Source organism: Hyperolius riggenbachi, chromosome 12 (assembly GCF_040937935.1).
Source record: "Hyperolius riggenbachi isolate aHypRig1 chromosome 12, aHypRig1.pri, whole genome shotgun sequence".
Lineage (NCBI taxonomy): Eukaryota > Metazoa > Chordata > Amphibia > Anura > Hyperoliidae > Hyperolius > Hyperolius riggenbachi.
This window is the reverse complement of record NC_090657.1, coordinates 56043743-56062177: the sequence shown is the minus strand read 5'-3', so window position 1 is coordinate 56062177 and position 18435 is coordinate 56043743.

Genomic DNA, 18435 nt, shown 5'->3' with positions numbered 1-18435 from the left:
CGCTGCTGGAAATAGTAGTACACCCCTCACCCACCACTGTATAGCATTGTGCTCTGTGTCGCTGCTGGGAACAGTAGTACGCCGCTCACCCACCACTGTATAGCATTGTGCTCTGTGTCGCTGCTAGGAACAGTAGTACACCGCTCACCCACCACTGTATAGCATTGTGCTCTGTGTCGCTGCTGGGAACAGTAGTACACCGCTCACCCACCACTGTATAGCATTGTGCTCTGTGTCGCTGCTGGGAACAGTAGTACACCGCTCACCCACCACTGTATAGCATTGTGCTCTGTGTCGCTGCTGGGAATAGTAGTACACCGCTCACCCACCACTGTATAGCATTGTGCTCTGTGTCGCTGCTGGGAACAGTAGTACACCGCTCACCCACCACTGTATAGCATTGTGCTCTGTGTCGCTGCTGGGAACAGTAGTACACCGCTCACCCACCACTGTATAGCATTGTGCTCTGTGTCGCTGCTGGGAACAGTAGTACACCGCTCACCCACCACTGTATAGCATTGTGCTCTGTGTCGCTGCTGGGAACAGTAGTACACCGCTCACCCACCAGTGTATAGCATTGTGCTCTGTCGCTGCTGGGAACAGTAGTACACCGCTCACCCACCACTGTATAGCATTGTGCTCTGTGTCGCTGCTGGGAACAGTAGTACACCGCTCACCCACCACTGTATAGCATTGTGCTCTGTGTCGCTGCTGGGAACAGTAGTACACCGCTCACCCACCACTGTATAGCATTGTGCTCTGTGTCGCTGCTGGGAACAGTAGTACACCGCTCACCCACCACTGTATAGCATTGTGCTCTGTGTCGCTGCTGGGAACAGTAGTACACCGCTCACCCACCACTGTATAGCATTGTGCTCTGTGTCGCTGCTGGGAACAGTAGTACACCGCTCACCCACCACTGTATAGCATTGTGCTCTGTGTCGCTGCTGGGAACAGTAGTACACCGCTCGCCCACCACTGTATAGCATTGTGCTCTGCATTGAACGCGACCCACGCATTGTGCGCATTCTGGACAACACCAATTACTGGGTTTATACCCTTCTGGATCCACGGTACAAACACAATGTTCCAAAACTGCTTGAAGAAAGAGTCAGACAGGTCAAAATGGAAGAATACCAGCAGGCCCTTGTGGAGACTTTAGAGAGGAGATTGACATCCTCCCCCTCCTCTAGCCAGTTGTACGCCGACAGACTGACTTCCGCAAACCCAGGACGACCAGGAGGGCAGCAAACAACACAAGCCGCAGCTAGTGTCCAAAAGGGAATGGTATCGGCAGTGTCCTTGGAGTGGGAAAATTTTCTGACACCCATGCAGCAGCCCACAGAACAGCAAGCGTGCAGATCCACCTCCAACACCGATCGCCTGGAGAAGATGGTCAAGGACTACATGTCAGATGGCGTAGCTGTGTTGAACAATCCATCTGCACCCTTCAACTATTGGGTATCGAAGCTAGACACCTGGCACGAACTAGCAATGTACGCAATAGAGGTGCTGTCTTGCCCGGCAGCCAGCGTTATGTCGGAACGCTGTTTCAGTGCTGCCGGAGGCATCGTCACAGATCGGCGTATCCGCCTCTACACAGAAAATGCAGACCGTCTGACTCAAATTAAAATGAATCAATCCTGGATTGGAAACGACTACGCAACACTCCCTGGCCCCAACCAAGTAACATGAACAATGAACATCTGTGATGGGTTAGCGTTACCGGTCCCTTTTCCTGGAACCTCTCATCTGTATTACATTTATGACTGCATGCCGATAAAAAGCAAATTGCTATCCGCACGCTTCTTGTCCGCATGCAAGGCCTGGGTTGTTGTGTCTCAAAGCGTGGCCTTCTCCTCCTGCGCCACCCTCCTCCTGTTCAATCACGTGTGCTGATGCTGGGTTAGCGTTACCACTCCCTTTTCCTGGAACCTCTCATCTGTATTACATTTATGACTGCATGCCGACAAAAAGCATGTTACCTGCGCAAAGAAAACAGACATTTCCCGCATTTAAAAGACAGTTTTCCCTTTGAAACTTTAAAATCGATTTTCTCAAAAACTATAAGCTCTTTTTGCTAAAAAAATGTTCCTCTTGTACCCACTCCCAAGGTGCACATACCCTGTAAATTTGGGGTATGTATCATTTAAGGAGGCTTTACAAAGCACGAAAGTTCGGGTCCCCATTGACTTCCATTATGTTCGGAGTTCGGCTCGAACACCCGAACATCGCGGCCATGTTCGGCCTGTTCGGCCCGAACCCGAACATCTAGATGTTCACCCAACACTAATTGCGGTGTTCTCTCTACAAAATCATATATAAAGCCTGTGTATGTGACACTATTTTGTATGGTTCTGATCCAACTCTGAAACATGCCTGAAGAAGAAACTTAAAGTTTCGAAAGCTTGCAAAGGAATCTTGTACAGTTAGTCATTAACCTTTTGGGGACCGATGTAGGTTGAATCTACGTCCAGCAGGTGGTGCTGCCGCCCTGACTGGATGTTGATTCAACGTCCGCGCTAAGGAACCGTCCTGACGCGATCATGCACACCGGAGAGGGGAGATTAAGCTGTCATATGACAGCTGACATCTCCCCTCAGTGATCAGCAGCCATCGCGTATGGCTGCTGATCACGTGATCACTATGATCGCTGGCGGATCATAGTGACAGCTGCGATGGTACAGGGAAAAAAGAGGATCCACTCACCTCCCTGTAGGGATGGTCGGAATGCCAATTTCCGATTCCGCGGTAAATCCGCATTCCGTCATGTACCATTTACGGATTCCGCTTTCCGCTACCAATTTCCGCATTCCAATGCGGAATTTACGCTGGAAATCACGGAAATTCCGCCCGACTTTAACATCGATTTTCTCAAAAACTATAAGGTCTTTTCGAAAACTTTTTATTTGCATCTTATTCAGAAGATTCTGTTTAATAAACCCTGAAAATTTGGTGTTTCTAGGACTTACGGGGGCTTTGCTATTAACCGCTAAAGTCGGCGGATTTTTACTGTAATGTAAAATGCAAAAAGTCTGCATCTGCCTACTTTCTGCATTTTACATTACAGTAAAAATCCGCCGACTTTAGCGGTTAATAGCAAAGCCCTCGTAAGTCCTAGAAACACCAAATTTTCAGGGTTTATTAAACAGAATCTTCTGAATAAGATGAAAAAAAGTTTTCAAAAAGACCTTATAGTTTTTGAGAAAATTGATGTTAAAGTCGGGCAGAATCTCCGCGATTTCCGGCGGAAATTTCCGCGATTTCCGGCAGAAATCCGCCTACGGCACTTGCATTACTGATTTCCGCATTCCGATGCGGAAATGCAATTTCCGATCGGAATTTCGGAAATTGCATTTCCGCGGAATCCGAATGAGCATCCCTACCTCCCTGCCATTCCCGCGACGATCAGCGCTCCCCACTGCTCTTGCCGGCATCTCTGCTCCTCCTGACATCAGTGCCGGGTCCCGGCTTGATGACGTCATCAAGCTGTGACCCGGAACTGAGCGGCAGTAGGAACAGAGATGCCGGCTGGAGCAGAGGGGTCCGCTGTGGCTCATCGCTGGAGCCTGGAAGGTGAGTGATGGCTGCTGACTAAAGGGAGGACACCTGTGACCTGGCCACACAGGGGACACTATGCCCAGCAAGACCCTGCAGGTATCTGGCTGCCCTAACCCCCCAAACGCGCCCCCCCTTTCAGAAAAAATGCCTGGTCCTTAAGGGAGGTTAGACGCCCGGTCCTGAAAGGGTTAAAGGTATCACCTAAACAACTTTTGTTGTTATGTCTTCAGATTCAATCAGAGAATGCAGAATTTTAGCACAAAAATCAGATTACTGCGGTAATTTTAGACCAATCACGAGATTCAGTTTTTCTGATTTCTTTTTCCATATATTGCATTCTCTGTTGCAAAAAAAGAGAAATAAAATACTCCTTGGAAATTGGAAAATCGGAAAAATGGAAATTGAGAAATTGGAAAAATGGAAATTAGAAATTGGCATTGGGGGAAACCGGAATTTCTGCGGAATCAGAAAGGGATATTTCTAACCATCCCTAATTAACAGATGCAGATTAACAGTGCAGGCTGAAACGTTGGTCTGTTCCTACAGGGAACCAAAAGACCAGAAGGTTTGTTTTAGAGATCAAAACATGAATAAATAATAATTCATATATTTAAAGTTCAAAAAGGGACAGCAAAGACAAGATGCAGCAAAGTATTTTATGCTGGTCAAGACAAAGAAAATATGTTCAAAATAACTAGCAATGTCAGGCTAGTGTCAAGATTTCAATGCCACACACATAAAACTGAACAAAACATCTTGGTACTTCAGAAAAAAAATAATTTAGCAAACCGCTACGGTTGCTAAGAAACAGAAATAAAATTTGGGATTCGGGAACTGCACTGACACTGTTAGACCCAACAAACCAATTAAAACATATGTATTTATATAAGTCTAAATTCCGAGATGAGAAAAAGAGGGGAATGTAATGAGCACAGCCTTTGTAAATATAACTAATAAATGAGTAACTTGACCTAAATTCCAGCTGTGAGAGATTCTTCATGATTAAGTAAACTTAATGAGGAGACAGATATAGGCTGAGTCCAAATTGCTGCATTCCATCACTGCGCAGATTGCTCATTGTGTTTATGCAATTCTGAAAGGCAAAATATTATGGCCTTTATAAGATCTGTTTTATTTTTATTCATTTACTTATTTATTTTTGAGGGGAGAGCTTTGAATTTTGAAAAGGATATAAACAGACCACTTTCACACTAAGTCCATCTTTCTCTTATATCTTAATACAGGAGCACAAAACCTGTCCTATTTTGGTAAGGACATAATCAAACACCTGGAAGAGCAAGGCCACACTAAAGTTTTGTTTAGGTCTTTTTTTTTTAACTTTAACATTTTTATTGAGCATTTTTTCAACAAAGGATAGTACCTGTCCTTTGTTGAAAAAATGCTCAATAAAAATGTTAAAGTAAAAAAATTAAAAAAAAAGACCTAAACCATCCAATAAAACCGAAATGTACTAAATGGATGGTTGACAAAAACCAGGAAAAAAGAGGCGCAGGTGACAAAGGACGCAACATTCCCATACACAGAGTGAGGCATGAGTTGGTACAGTGTTAAAGGTAAGGGTACAGCCAAGCAGAGTCAAAAGGAGAAGTGAATAAGCAAAACATAACTGGTTAGTCCCCCCCCCCCTCCCTCCCCCCCAGTACTGCAAAGAGTTCTGAGTACCAAGTAGACCAGGGATCCCACACAGTTTCAAATCTAGAGGGCTTATTCGATAAGTCCGAATTGAGGCGTTCAAATAGGTAAATGGTTTGGAGTTTACGTATGGGGAGGGGAGGCCTCCAACTCTTAGCAAGCGATGTCTGGGATGCGTTGCATACATGGCTAACAAAAGTACTTTGAAATGTGGTGTACCCAAGAGGGGGTTGGTCAAATAAGGCCAAAATTCATGGACCACCAGCAGTGTACTTAATCACTCGCTAAACCACAGCCTTTAAAACAAGTATTGGAATCTAATAGGCTCCAGGCCCTTTCTTTAACGTCATAGTTAATGGAGGCTTTACTTATTATATACTTATTTCCAGAAAAATAGAATTCCATTCCTCTGACCCCGGAACAACATTCAACCTATACTGCCATTTTAACATAGCTGGGGTAATCAAGGAAAGACGTTGATACCACAGGAAGGGGTAGAGGGTGAACACCAGACTTCTAGCGATGTGGGAGAGAGAGAGCATAGTCACAACATTGGTGTTGAGGTGCACTGGATTGTCCTTCAAGAAATTGGTGGCAAACTGATGAGTTTTTGATCTATCTATCTAAATAGCTCAGAGGACGGGTGAAAAAATGTATCCTGGAACTGTTGCCAGGAGATAAAGGAGCCATCCATAATGAGGTCCGATAGTTTGGTTACAGACCTAGAGTGCCATTGCACCCAGGCCCCCATGTTACAACCAGGAGGAAACTCTTTGTTACAATATTGGGAGATGCTGGTGGACAGCCAGCTTTTCAGGGAAAGCCTCCTGCAGAGAGACTTACAGATATATAGAGTGTCCCAGATCATCAAAGCCATGACAGGGATTGTAATTGATGGATGCGGTGTCCATAGAAGTAAAGTTATGGGCAATGAGAGAAGCCTCCAGATTGATTCATAAACTCACAGAAGCTGACCACTCTATCATCTGAGCCATCCTGGAGGTAAAGAAGTACTGGGGAAGATAGGAGCACCCAACTGGGTCTATCCCTAGCCAGGTAGCGATACTGGATCCTGGGAGGTTTCTCACCTCATATGAACGTCACCATGTGGGATTGCAATTTTTTAATATATATCACCCAGGAGTATTCTACATGGGAGTGAGTGAAACAAATAGAGTATTTTAGGAAGGAGGGTCATTTTAATTGCATTTATAAGGCCTGTGAGTGATAGGGGATAGGAAGTTTAGTCATTCAGGGCTCTATGCAATTTGATCAGGAGAGGGTATAGTTAGCCTTATAAAGTGATGAATAATGTGGCATGAGCGTTAACCCAAGGTATTTGAGACCAGCCTAATTAATCTTAAATCCAAATTTAGAGGCCAAGTCATCCTGTTGTTCCCACGTAAGACCACACGCCATAGTCACAGATTTGTTTTTATTGCTGACCTGGTAGGGATTTAGTTTTAAATGATTTTATTACTGGTGCTGTGTGACTTTCACAGCACACAGCACCATCCTCCCCCCTCCAGATCCCTCTTCTGGCCAGTTCTAACTACACTGTGTGCAGTGCAGTTCGCGATGTAGCTTTGTGCATCTTTTAGTGTGCACAAAGCTACTTAAAGAGACACTGAAGCGAAAAAAAAATGATGATATTATGATTTGTATGTGTAGCACAGCTAAGAAATAAAACATTAAGATCAGATACATCAGTGTAATTGTTTCCAGTACAGGAAGAGTTGAGAAACTCCAGTTGTTATCTCTATGCAAACAAGCCATTAAGCTCTCCGACTAAGTTAGTCGTGGAGAGGGCTGTTATCTGACTTTTATTATCTCAACTGTTCCTGGACTATTTACTTTTCCTCTGCTAGAGGAGAGGTCATTACTTCACAGACTGCTCTGAAAGACTCATTTTGAATGCTGAGTATTGTGTAATCTGCACATATTATAGAATGATGCAATGTTAGAAAAAACACTATATACCTGAAAATAAAAGTATGAGAATATTTTATTTAATCTTCTAGTAATTATTCATAGTACACAACCAATTCACTATATCATATTTTTTTTTTTTCGCTTCAGTGTCTCTTTAAGGGGCACTAAGTTCAGATAAGGCACACTAACTCAGATAAGGCACACTAACCTCAGATAAGGCACACTAACCGGCTTAGCGCCGGAATACTCTTTTTTACTCCGGCGCTAACACTTAGTGCCGGTTAGTGAATCAAGCCCCTAGAATCTTAAAGAGGCTTGGGAGGGAGGTATGAGAATTGCCAATCAATAAGATGGTGTCATCCGCAAAAAGCGTGATTTTAAACCTGTTCTTATTTATGTAAATACCCAGGACCTTGGCAGAGTGTCTAACCATTAGAGATGTTGCGAGCATAGAATTTTCTATTCACGGACAGCTTCTAGTCATGAACCAGCTGTTTCCAGCTAGCTCCATAGATTTGTATGGCAGGAGAATGGCCACCGACTTAAACGGTTAACAGCAAAGCCCCCTTACATGCTATAAACACCAAATTGGAGGGGATGTGGACAGGGACAGTGGGTACAAGAGGAACACCCATTTTTCAAAAAGACTTCCAGATGCCACCACGAACTCCCCAGGGAGTCGTTGAACCCACCTCCTCTTGGGGCACCAGAGCTGGGGAAGAGCCCCTTGTCCATCGATTTGACAAGGGCTCCATTGAGGAGGGAAAGGCTTTGCCATCCCTCTCCCTCGGAGCCCCTCATACTATGGACCATGTGGGCTGGTATAGCTCAGGGTGCGAAGCTTCACTCGGCTGGGGGTCCACATTCTGGCTATCCCAGCCTGCATGGGAGACAAGGGGTTAAAGATGCTTGGGAGGGGGGGACCACACATCATTTAAAAAAAAATATTCCGACTCTCTGAACCTAAAAAAAGTTTTAAAAAATAGGAAAATATGCCAGGGATCTTTATACAGCCATATTGCAGCTGTATAGCGATCCCTGGCCAAAGTGTTGTGGCTTCGGAGGGGTTTCCAGGGGGTACGCAGTGCATATGGAACCCCTGGAAACCCCGTCAGGAAATTAGTTGATCTTTCTTTTGATATATGTAAATTTACACTATCGTTAGGTTTGCTACATTGTCTGTCATTTACCACATTTAAAGTGAACCAGAGACGACGAAGCACCCTCATGTATTTTACCGTATATATCAGTGGGAACATTAGAGAAAACACCTACCCTGCTCTCTGTTTCATTCTTCACTGTTCAGCCTGATTCTTATCAGCCCTGATAAAATCCCCGCATTCAGTCTGGCTTTGCTCAGGAATCATTATAGCTGAGTAATTTTAGCAGAGTCACAAGGGGGCAGGCTTGGGCTTAAAAATACATCAGAGAAGACAGACTAAGCTATAATGATTCCTGAGCAAAGCCAGACTGAATGCTCTTATCAGGGCCGATAACAAGCAGGCTGAGCTATAGCGATATATATATACATGGTAAAATACATGAGGGTGCTTCGTCTCTGGTTCACTTTAAATATATACTTTTTTTCCTTTGAAACTTTCAAATCAATTTTCTCAAAAACTATAAGGTGTTTTTGTATTTTGTTCTCTTTTACCCACTGTCCCTGTCCACATCCCCTCCAAATTTGGTGCTTCTAGCTGGTAAGGGGGCTTTGCCATTAACCGCTAAAGTCGGCGGCTGCTCACCTTCCATTAAAGTCTATGGGAAAAATGTGAACATGATTTTTTTTATGTGTGTTCTACGTCAATGACAAACATGCCTTTGTTTGCAGAATACTGCTCGCCAGCAAACTGTTCGGGCCATCCCTACTAACCATTATGGCAATACATAAATACTGTACATAGGGCTAAGAGGTGAGGAGAGAGGGGGCACCCTTGCCTTGTGCCGTTAAAGAAGGGGAAAGGGTCAGAGGACAGGCCTATGTTGCAGATGTTAGCAGAAGGACTTGTACGGGTTTTTTATGGATTGAGGATGCATTAACCAGTTACAAATCATAGGTTTTTTTTCCCCCTTCAAAACTAGCAATTTTTACATCACGCTCTTCCCATTCACTCGCTAATAACTTTATTACTACTTACAAACTGAAATGATCTATATAATATTTTTTGTTGGGTTTGATATTAAGCGCTACACAGTCCTGCTCCTGAAGGAGGGGAATCCTCTCTATCATAAAAGTTCTTTTGTGTTGCCAAAATGGTTCTCACCACCACCACACCAAATATTGGAAAGGGACTCACCCTTTTCTAAGACCCCCAATTAGGTCTTAGTCTCGCCTTGGGGTTATTCCCAGGTCACCCCCGACCTTATCGAACTGTGTCTTTAGTGGGCTAGGCCAATCCACAAGTGCTGACAGATAACCTCCAAATAAAAAATCTCACATAGCGTAATACTGTATGGTTTTAAAAGCCTTAAAAATTTATTGCACTTACAATTTTCTCCAGATAAAAGACAGCATGAGTTTTTCAACGGGCTCTCCCCCGTATTGGTGGCCTCCGAAGGGCTCCCCAAATGTTGCTACTCGGTCTAGCTGCCACGCGGTCAGCCTTCCGTGTAGTTTCCGCGTTTGCCCCGCTGTTAGCTCTGCACTCCACGCCGTCTCAGGTCCCGCCCGACTAGTTTCGTCACAGTGCGTGACTCATCAGGAGCTCCTGATGAGTCACGCACTGTGACGAAACTAGTTGGGCGGGACCTGAGACGGCGTGGAGTGCAGAGCTAACAGCGGGGCAAACGCGGAAACTACACGGAAGGCTGACCGCGCGGCAGCTAGACCGAGTAGCAACATTTGGGGAGCCCTTCGGAGGCCACCAATACGGGGGAGAGCCCGTTGAAAAACTCATGCTGTCTTTTATCTGGAGAAAATTGTAAGTGCAATAAATTTTTAAGGTTTTTAAAACCATACAGTATTACGCTATGTGAGATTTTTTTATTTGGAGGTTATCTGTCAGCACTTGTGGATTGGCCTAGCCCACTAAAGACACAGTTCGATAAGGTCGGGGGTGACCTGGGAATAACCCCAAGGCGAGACTAAGACCTAATTGGGGGTCTTAGAAAAGGGTGAGTCCCTTTCCAATATTTGGTGTGGTGGTGGTGAGAACCATTTTGGCAACACAAAAGAACTTTTATGATAGAGAGGATTCCCCTCCTTCAGGAGCAGGACTGTGTAGCGCTTAATATCAAACCCAACATTGAACTGTCTATAAAAATATTGGCGCACTGCCTGATTTGATTATATACATTTGCGCATCTCAACTGTTTGTGATTATATATTATTTTTTGTCAGACAAACTAGGCTTTCCTTAGGCAGTACTTTTGCAAATAATTATTTTATTTAATATACATTTTACAAGGAAGAAGAAGAAAAAATTGGAAAAAAAAATCATTTCTCAGTTTTTGTCTATTATGGTTTCAAAATAAAATTTGCTATTGTAGATAAACCCCACACATTTTAGTTGCCTATTTGTTCTGGTTATTATTACAACGTTTAAATTGTGTCCCTAGTACAATGTAAGGTGATAATATTGTATTTGGAAATAAAGGTGTATTTTTTCCGTTTAGTTTTTTTTATATTATAACAATAATTACAAGCCTTTATATACAAAAATAACAGTAATATATCTTCATGACATACATATTAAAAACATTCCCTAAGGTAACAATTTTTTAATTCTGTTTTTTTTTTCTTTATAAGTGTTTTATTTTGTAACTATGTGGAAGCAGTGGAAGGGGTTTTCTATTTTATAGTGTAAAATTGTGTATGTAAGTGTAATTTTACTTTTTGGCCACAAGATGGATCCACACTTGGTTCCCGAGTAGATGGAAACTAGTGAATGTAACTGTTTACTTTCACCTTTTGTGAGTAAAAGTTTGCATCTTGCTGACGCCAAATTTTATTCATCACAGGCATTGTGATTGGGTTTGGAAACAGTTATTTCCCATTCACTGATCATGGAACGGCAGGAGTGCGATGAAGGCAAATGGAAACAGCGCGGCGATTGTGAATAGTGGTGGTGAGTAAACAATACGTATATATACGCCCCTGGTCTGCAAGTGTATGGTGAATTTTTATTATTGTTTATATACCAATGAGAAGAGTAATCTCACTTTCTTTTCCTGTAGCTCAAAGTAAATATCTTCTTTTAGCCTAATTAAAAATAAATAAAAATAATTGTTATAACATCTATCAATGCTGCATAAGCCATTTTGTAATTTAACCGCTTAATGACAACTGGACATTTATAAACGTCCAGTGTATTTGTGGAGAGTGCACCATCAGTTTGTTACTAAATGAGGCACATACTGTATGGTATCATTTTTAACTGAGGCGAGTTGTAGAATACATTTTGGTGTGTCTTAAAGCTTGGACACACATCACCTAAAAAATAGGTACGGACAAACTCAATCCAACATAAAAAAAAGTAATTTTCTAAATTATGATAACATTTATGAAAGTTTTGGCAAAACTACAAGAGACATATGTAACATATTAACCGTGATAAGTAGTAGAGTAGAGTTGAGAAAGTTTTAGGGTTGAGGCCCATGTCTTGTGTATTCTTTTTAGTCCAAACTGAATCAAAGGCAATTAACTTTTTGCATATGCTGTACCAAAATAAAAGACTTGTAAAATGAAAATTAAGTGACAGAATATGAAAGAAACAACATATATTGTTACCTTAGAAACTTGGCTTTTTGAATATGTATGCCATGAGGGTATATTACTATTATTTTTGCGAATAAAGTCTTATAATTATCAAAAGTGGTTATACTTATCAATAGTGTACAATAAGAAAACAAAAACAGAAAAAAGACGCCTTTATTTTCAAATACAATATTGTCACCATACATCGTGCTAGGAACATAATCTAAATGTTGTTATAACCAGGATGAATAAGCAAATAAAATGAGTGAGTTTACCTTATAGTTAGCAATGTTTATTGTAAAGCTATAATGGATGTAAATGGAGAAATAGTGTTTTTCAGTTTTTTTCTCTACTTTTCCCTTTAAAATGCATTGAAAATAAGGTAATTACTAAACAAAATTATCACACACTGAAAGCCTAATTTGTCCTGAAAAAAAAACAATATATAGATCATTTAGGTGTGATTAGTAGTTATAAAGTTATTGGCGAATGAATGGGAGCAGTGCTATGTGAAAATTCATTTGGTCCTGAAGTGGTTAATATTGCTACAAATATTAATATATGTGTAATAATAAAAGTGAAATAAAACTCAAAATAACATTTTTGAAACAAAAACAGATTGCTCTGATGTCATATGAAAGCAAATAAAATTGATAATATTCCTGCTTTCAGGACAAATGATCAGATTTACTTACTAAAACTGCCGAAACCTGCCAGATGAAACCCTGCTGAAGCGGCCAATAATGATGCCAATGCCAAGAATCCATCGTGTATATGGCAGCCCCAAACCCTTTCGACCACTTGGCCAGCGTTCCGACCTGGTAGAACACTTTAGTCGAACTACAATAGCATTTTTCTCCTCACTTACCTCCATGCATGCAGCATTACATCACAAAGGTGCCACTTCATAATCCCTCTGCCCTCTTTTCCCCGCATAGTAAAAGTACAAATCCCTAGCCTGCAACCTACTGACACAACTGTCAATCTTGGCCATGCAATGTCGCCCAAGCCATTGGGTACTGATCCCCACTAGCTGACATTGATTATGCATACATACTGGCCTTTAGCAATTACTGCGCAAATAAAAGAGAGAAAATGATTTACTTCCCTACTGCATTCTGCATTGTTTGCACAGCTTAGTACAGCTCACATCAATCTCATAACTCTGGTAAGGCAATGGCAATCTTATTAATTTAGTTTCTAAGTGAAGTGAAAAGTTTGAGTGTTAACCTTTTGAGTAACTTGGAAACAAATAAAACCTCTTTTTTTTTTTTTTTTTTTTGCTGTTAATTTTATGTTGTGTTTAATGCTTTAGACTATAGATGGAATTTGAGTTTTATAACATTTTAAAAGCAATTAAGTATCATCACTTAACTCCTGGAAGAGCAACCATTGTAATAATATAATACTTAAAAGGCACTAGAAACAATGCATTTTTGGGTTCAACCACACTTCCTCAGGTGTCAGTGCTACAAAGCTGCAAAATGGTATGTGTGCACTTCAGTTCTTCTTAGGCTTATATCCCATGCTCATTTCTCAGCCTCATAGAATACATCCCATATGCATCAATGGCCCATTTGTAATGAGGTTCACCATAAAATGAAATACGTATTCTATCAGTATGTATGTAGAGGGACAAGGCAGGACACCCCTTCTCCAAAGCAATGTTTGCACTAATAATTGAGTTCTTGGTCATGTATCTCCGCGCAAATTCTTGATATACAAGCATATAAAATCCATGAGTCTAAATTTAAATTAGGTCTATTTGCAGACAATATACTAATGACTATTATTAATCCACTTGTAAGTGTCCCTAATTTAATTTCTGCTCTGAAACATTTTCAGACCTTATCAGGCCTAAAACTAAATTATGACAAATCGGAGGCATTGTTTGGTAATTATTCTATATCTTATGGGTCAGCATTACTCCAAACGGTTTATGTTCCAATTTAGAGAACATTATTTGAATTATTTAGAAGTGAAAATTTGTTTTGATCCTACTCAGCTATATAAATGGAATTATGTTCCATCATGTGCAGAGCTGCATGACCTATTAAAGATCTGGCATACTTATAACATATTTTTTTCTGGGTGAGCTACAGCTATAAAGTTGACCCTCCTTCCGAAGATGGCTATTTTAAAGTGCTCCTGATTGTAATTTAGCCAGATGATGTGGCACATAACCAGAAATCTTTAAATCTTTCTATTTATCTGGAGCCATATAAAATCTATAATCAATTAAACTGTTATGATGCAACATATTGTAAGCACATGGGAGGATTATCTGACCTGAACCTTTTTAACTCTTATGTGGCTTCCCTCTAAAGCCATTTTGGGTAGTCCAGTAGGCACCCTTTTTCACACAGATCTCCATGGTAATCCAATGGTGCTACCCCTTCCATTTAAAGGGGACCCAAACCAAACATTTTTTTTAATTCAAAATATTTAGTTGCATCACTCTGACACATACAAAGATAAATAAACACTCCTTCAAGCCTATGAGCATTTCAGTGCATGCCTTTCACCCTTATCTTTTCATAACTAGGGTTATACAGGTGGCAGCCATTAGCAATTCCTCCTTTGCAGGACACCACCTACTCCACCAGTTTGCCCCGGCAAGATTCTGTCCCGGTAATATGAAAGGAAGGGAGGGGTTCCTACTATAAATGTAAAATATTTTATATTTGTCATCATGCAGCTGAAAAAAGGCTGCTATTTATTATTATAATTTAGAAAATAGATTTTATTTCTGAAATCTTGTCATTTTAATTTGAATAAACATACATATATCCAGGCACATCGCCTCTAGTTAGGACATTAAATAAATTATTAGGGAAAGGGAGGTGCTGAAGGGGGTGTGGCTAGAAAACAGCAAAAATCTATTAACCCTTCGCACACTCACATGCAAATGTTCAAACAATTGCATTCGCAGATTCACTCATCCAGGCACAACTGTTATCCCTACAGCTAAATTAAAAGCCAGGGTTTTAGTTCACAGAAGAATGCATTCTTATGCTTAATCACCTATACTGCGCAGAAGTACCCAGGTAAACATAGGTGTCCTAACTCTGGCCCTGTAACATGCATAGTGCAGACATGCAAACACATTCATTGCATCAAACCTATCAATGGATTAGGAGCACACATCCTAACTTCCTCTCCTGGGAAAGACAGTGCATCTTACCAATCGCACAAGGGAGCTAATGTTATGTGTCCATGTGCACCATGCGCATACACCAGCATAAGCTGTCTGCATGCTGACAAACATACAGGGGAATGGGGGAGTGCACCGAATTGGACCCTAGCCACAGGGGTCAATGTGGCTAGGGTCCAATTCGGTGATGCACTGTCTTTCCCAGGAGAGGAAGTTAGGATGTGTGCTCCTAATCCATTGATAGGTTTGATGCAATGAATGTGTTTGCATGTCTGCACTATGCATGTTACAGGGCCAGAGTTAGGACACCTATGTTTACCTGGGTACTTCTGCGCAGTATAGGTGATTAAGCATAAGAATGCATTCTTCTGTGAACTAAAACCCTGGCTTTTAATTTAGCTGTAGGGATAACAGTTGTGCCTGGATGAGTGAATCTGTGAATGCAATTGTTTGAACATTTGCATGTGAGTGTGCGAAGGGTTAATAGATTTTTGCTGTTTTCTAGCCACACCCCCTTCAGCACCTCCCTTTCCCTAATAATTTATTTAATGTCCTAACTAGAGGCGATGTGCCTGGATATATGTATGTTTATTCTTATCATTGACCCCTGTGGCTAGGGTCCAATTCGGTGCACTCCCCCATTCCCCTGTATGTGTGTCAGCATGCAGACAGCTTATGCTGGTGTATGCGCATGGTGCACATGGACACATAACATTAGCTCCCTTGTGCGATTGGTAAGATGCACTGTCTTTCCCAGGAGAGGAAGTTAGGATGTGTGCTCCTAATCCATTGATAGGTTTGATGCAATGAATGTGTTTGCATGTCTGCACTATGCATGTTACAGGGCCAGAGTTAGGACACCTATGTTTACCTGGGTACTTCTGCGCAGTATAGGTGATTAAGCATAAGAATGCATTCTTCTGTGAACTAAAACCCTGGCTTTTAATTTAGCTGTAGGGATAACAGTTGTGCCTGGATGAGTGAATCTGTGAATGCAATTGTTTGAACATTTGCATGTGAGTGTGCGAAGGGTTAATAGATTTTTGCTGTTTTCTAGCCACACCCCCTTCAGCACCTCCCTTTCCCTAATAATTTATTTAATGTCCTAACTAGAGGCGATGTGCCTGGATATATGTATGTTTATTCTTATCATTGACCCCTGTGGCTAGGGTCCAATTCGGTGCACTCCCCCATTCCCCTGTATGTTTGTCAGCAGGCAGACAGCTTATGCTGGTGTATGCGCATGGTGCACATGGACACATAACATTAGCTCCCTTGTGCGATTGGTAAGATGCACTGTCTTTCCCAGGAGAGGAAGTTAGGATGTGTGCTCCTAATCCATTGATAGGTTTGATGCAATGAAGGTGTTTGCATGTCTGCACTATGCATGTTACAGGGCCAGAGTTAGGACACCTATGTTTACCTGGGTACTTCTGCGCAGTATAGGTGATATAGCATAAGAATGCATTCTTCTGTGAACTAAAACCCTGGCTTTTAATTTAGCTGTAGGGATAACAGTTGTGCCTGGATGAGTGAATCTGTGAATGCAATTGTTTGAACATTTGCATGTGAGTGTGCGAAGGGTTAATAGATTTTTGCTGTTTTCTAGCCACACCCCCTTCAGCACCTCCCTTTCCCTAATAATTTATTTAATGTCCTAACTAGAGGCGATGTGCCTGGATATATGTATGTTTATTCTTATCATTGACCCCTGTGGCTAGGGTCCAATTCGGTGCACTCCCCCATTCCCCTGTATGTTTGTCAGCAGGCAGACAGCTTATGCTGGTGTATGTGCATGGTGCACATGGACACATAACATTAGCTCCCTTGTGCGATTGGTAAGATGCACTGTCTTTCCCAGGAGAGGAAGTTAGGATGTGTGCTCCTAATCCATTGATAGGTTTGATGCAATGAATGTGTTTGCATGTCTGCACTATGCATGTTACAGGGCCAGAGTTAGGACACCTATGTTTACCTGGGTACTTCTGCGCAGTATAGGTGATATAGCATAAGAATGCATTCTTCTGTGAACTAAAACCCTGGCTTTGAATTTAGCTGTAGGGATAACAGTTGTGCCTGGATGAGTGAATCTGTGAATGCAATTGTTTGAACATTTGCATGTGAGTGTGCGAAGGGTTAATAGATTTTTGTAATTTTAATTTGGGTCCACTTTAAATGATTTCCTGGTGGTCTAGTTAGCTGTTTTCAACTCAGTTTTATATACTTCTGGACTCTTCTTACCTCCTTTGTCCATAAGGGAGCATTCAACCTACTAATTTATAAGTAACTGTAAGGATAATCTATATAATATATCTTACACAATGAGATTACACAATATTGATCCTACTATATCAAATGTATGCTTTTGAGGATGTAATGCAGAGGGAACCCTCTATTAGATACAGTGGGGGGTGTTGGATAGTTTTCCTGACACAAAATGCTCAAATTGATTAACACAACACAATGCTCAGTAGTACTCTTAGTCTTGATCCTATAACTCTATTACTTGAAATATAACCTAAGTAACCTCCTGGAAATTGGCCATGCTATAGCCAAGCAACCAGTACCGGAAGCCTTTGAACCACCGGACTTAATGAGTTGAAAGATGCTCTCCTGAAGCACAAGAGCCAAATGGCACTGGCTACATTATTTGTATACGGGAGATAGCACATTAGCCACCTATGCCAGATGGGGAAAGGGAGGGCGGGGTTTGCTCTGGCTATCTATCGGGTAACCCACATATCCGACCATTTTTACGCTATCCGGATCAGATTATGAATTCCTATCTCAGGATATTTGGCCACATAACCCGGATATCCACCGATATTGCGGATATCCGGACTTGAAATACTGTAACTAAGGAGCTGACGTCCTGGAGACAATCAGAGGGCTCCCAGCAGAAGCCCTAGCAACCAGTCCCAGAGAGGGACTCTGGCCAGCCCCACCTGACCTCATTGAGACAATCAGAGGGCTCCCAGCCTAAACCCTGGCACCCAATCACAGAAAGGAACACTGGCCAGCCCCCCTGTATAATAAGGAGGGCTGCCATGATGAGACATATCGTATTAGCTTGCTGAATGCTCACTGAGAGACATGCTCCAGTGCTGGTTGCCTAGCAAGGGGCCTGTACACAGTTATAAACCTAAAGCTGTTCAGTGATTAACCCCTTAACTACTATCACTACCCTATTGTTAAATCATTAATTAGCTTGATTGATGTCGTAGTGTGACAATCAGAGTGTGTGCTCCAGTGTTGCTGGGCCAAGGGCTGTACACAGTGATAAGCTGTTCAGTGATTAACCCCTTCACTACTATCACTACACTATTGTTAAATCGTTAATTAGCTTGATTGATGCCATTGTATGACAGTCAGAGTGTGTGCTCCAGTGCTGCTGGCCTAGCAGTGATAAACTGAAAGCTGTTCAGTGATTAACCCCTTC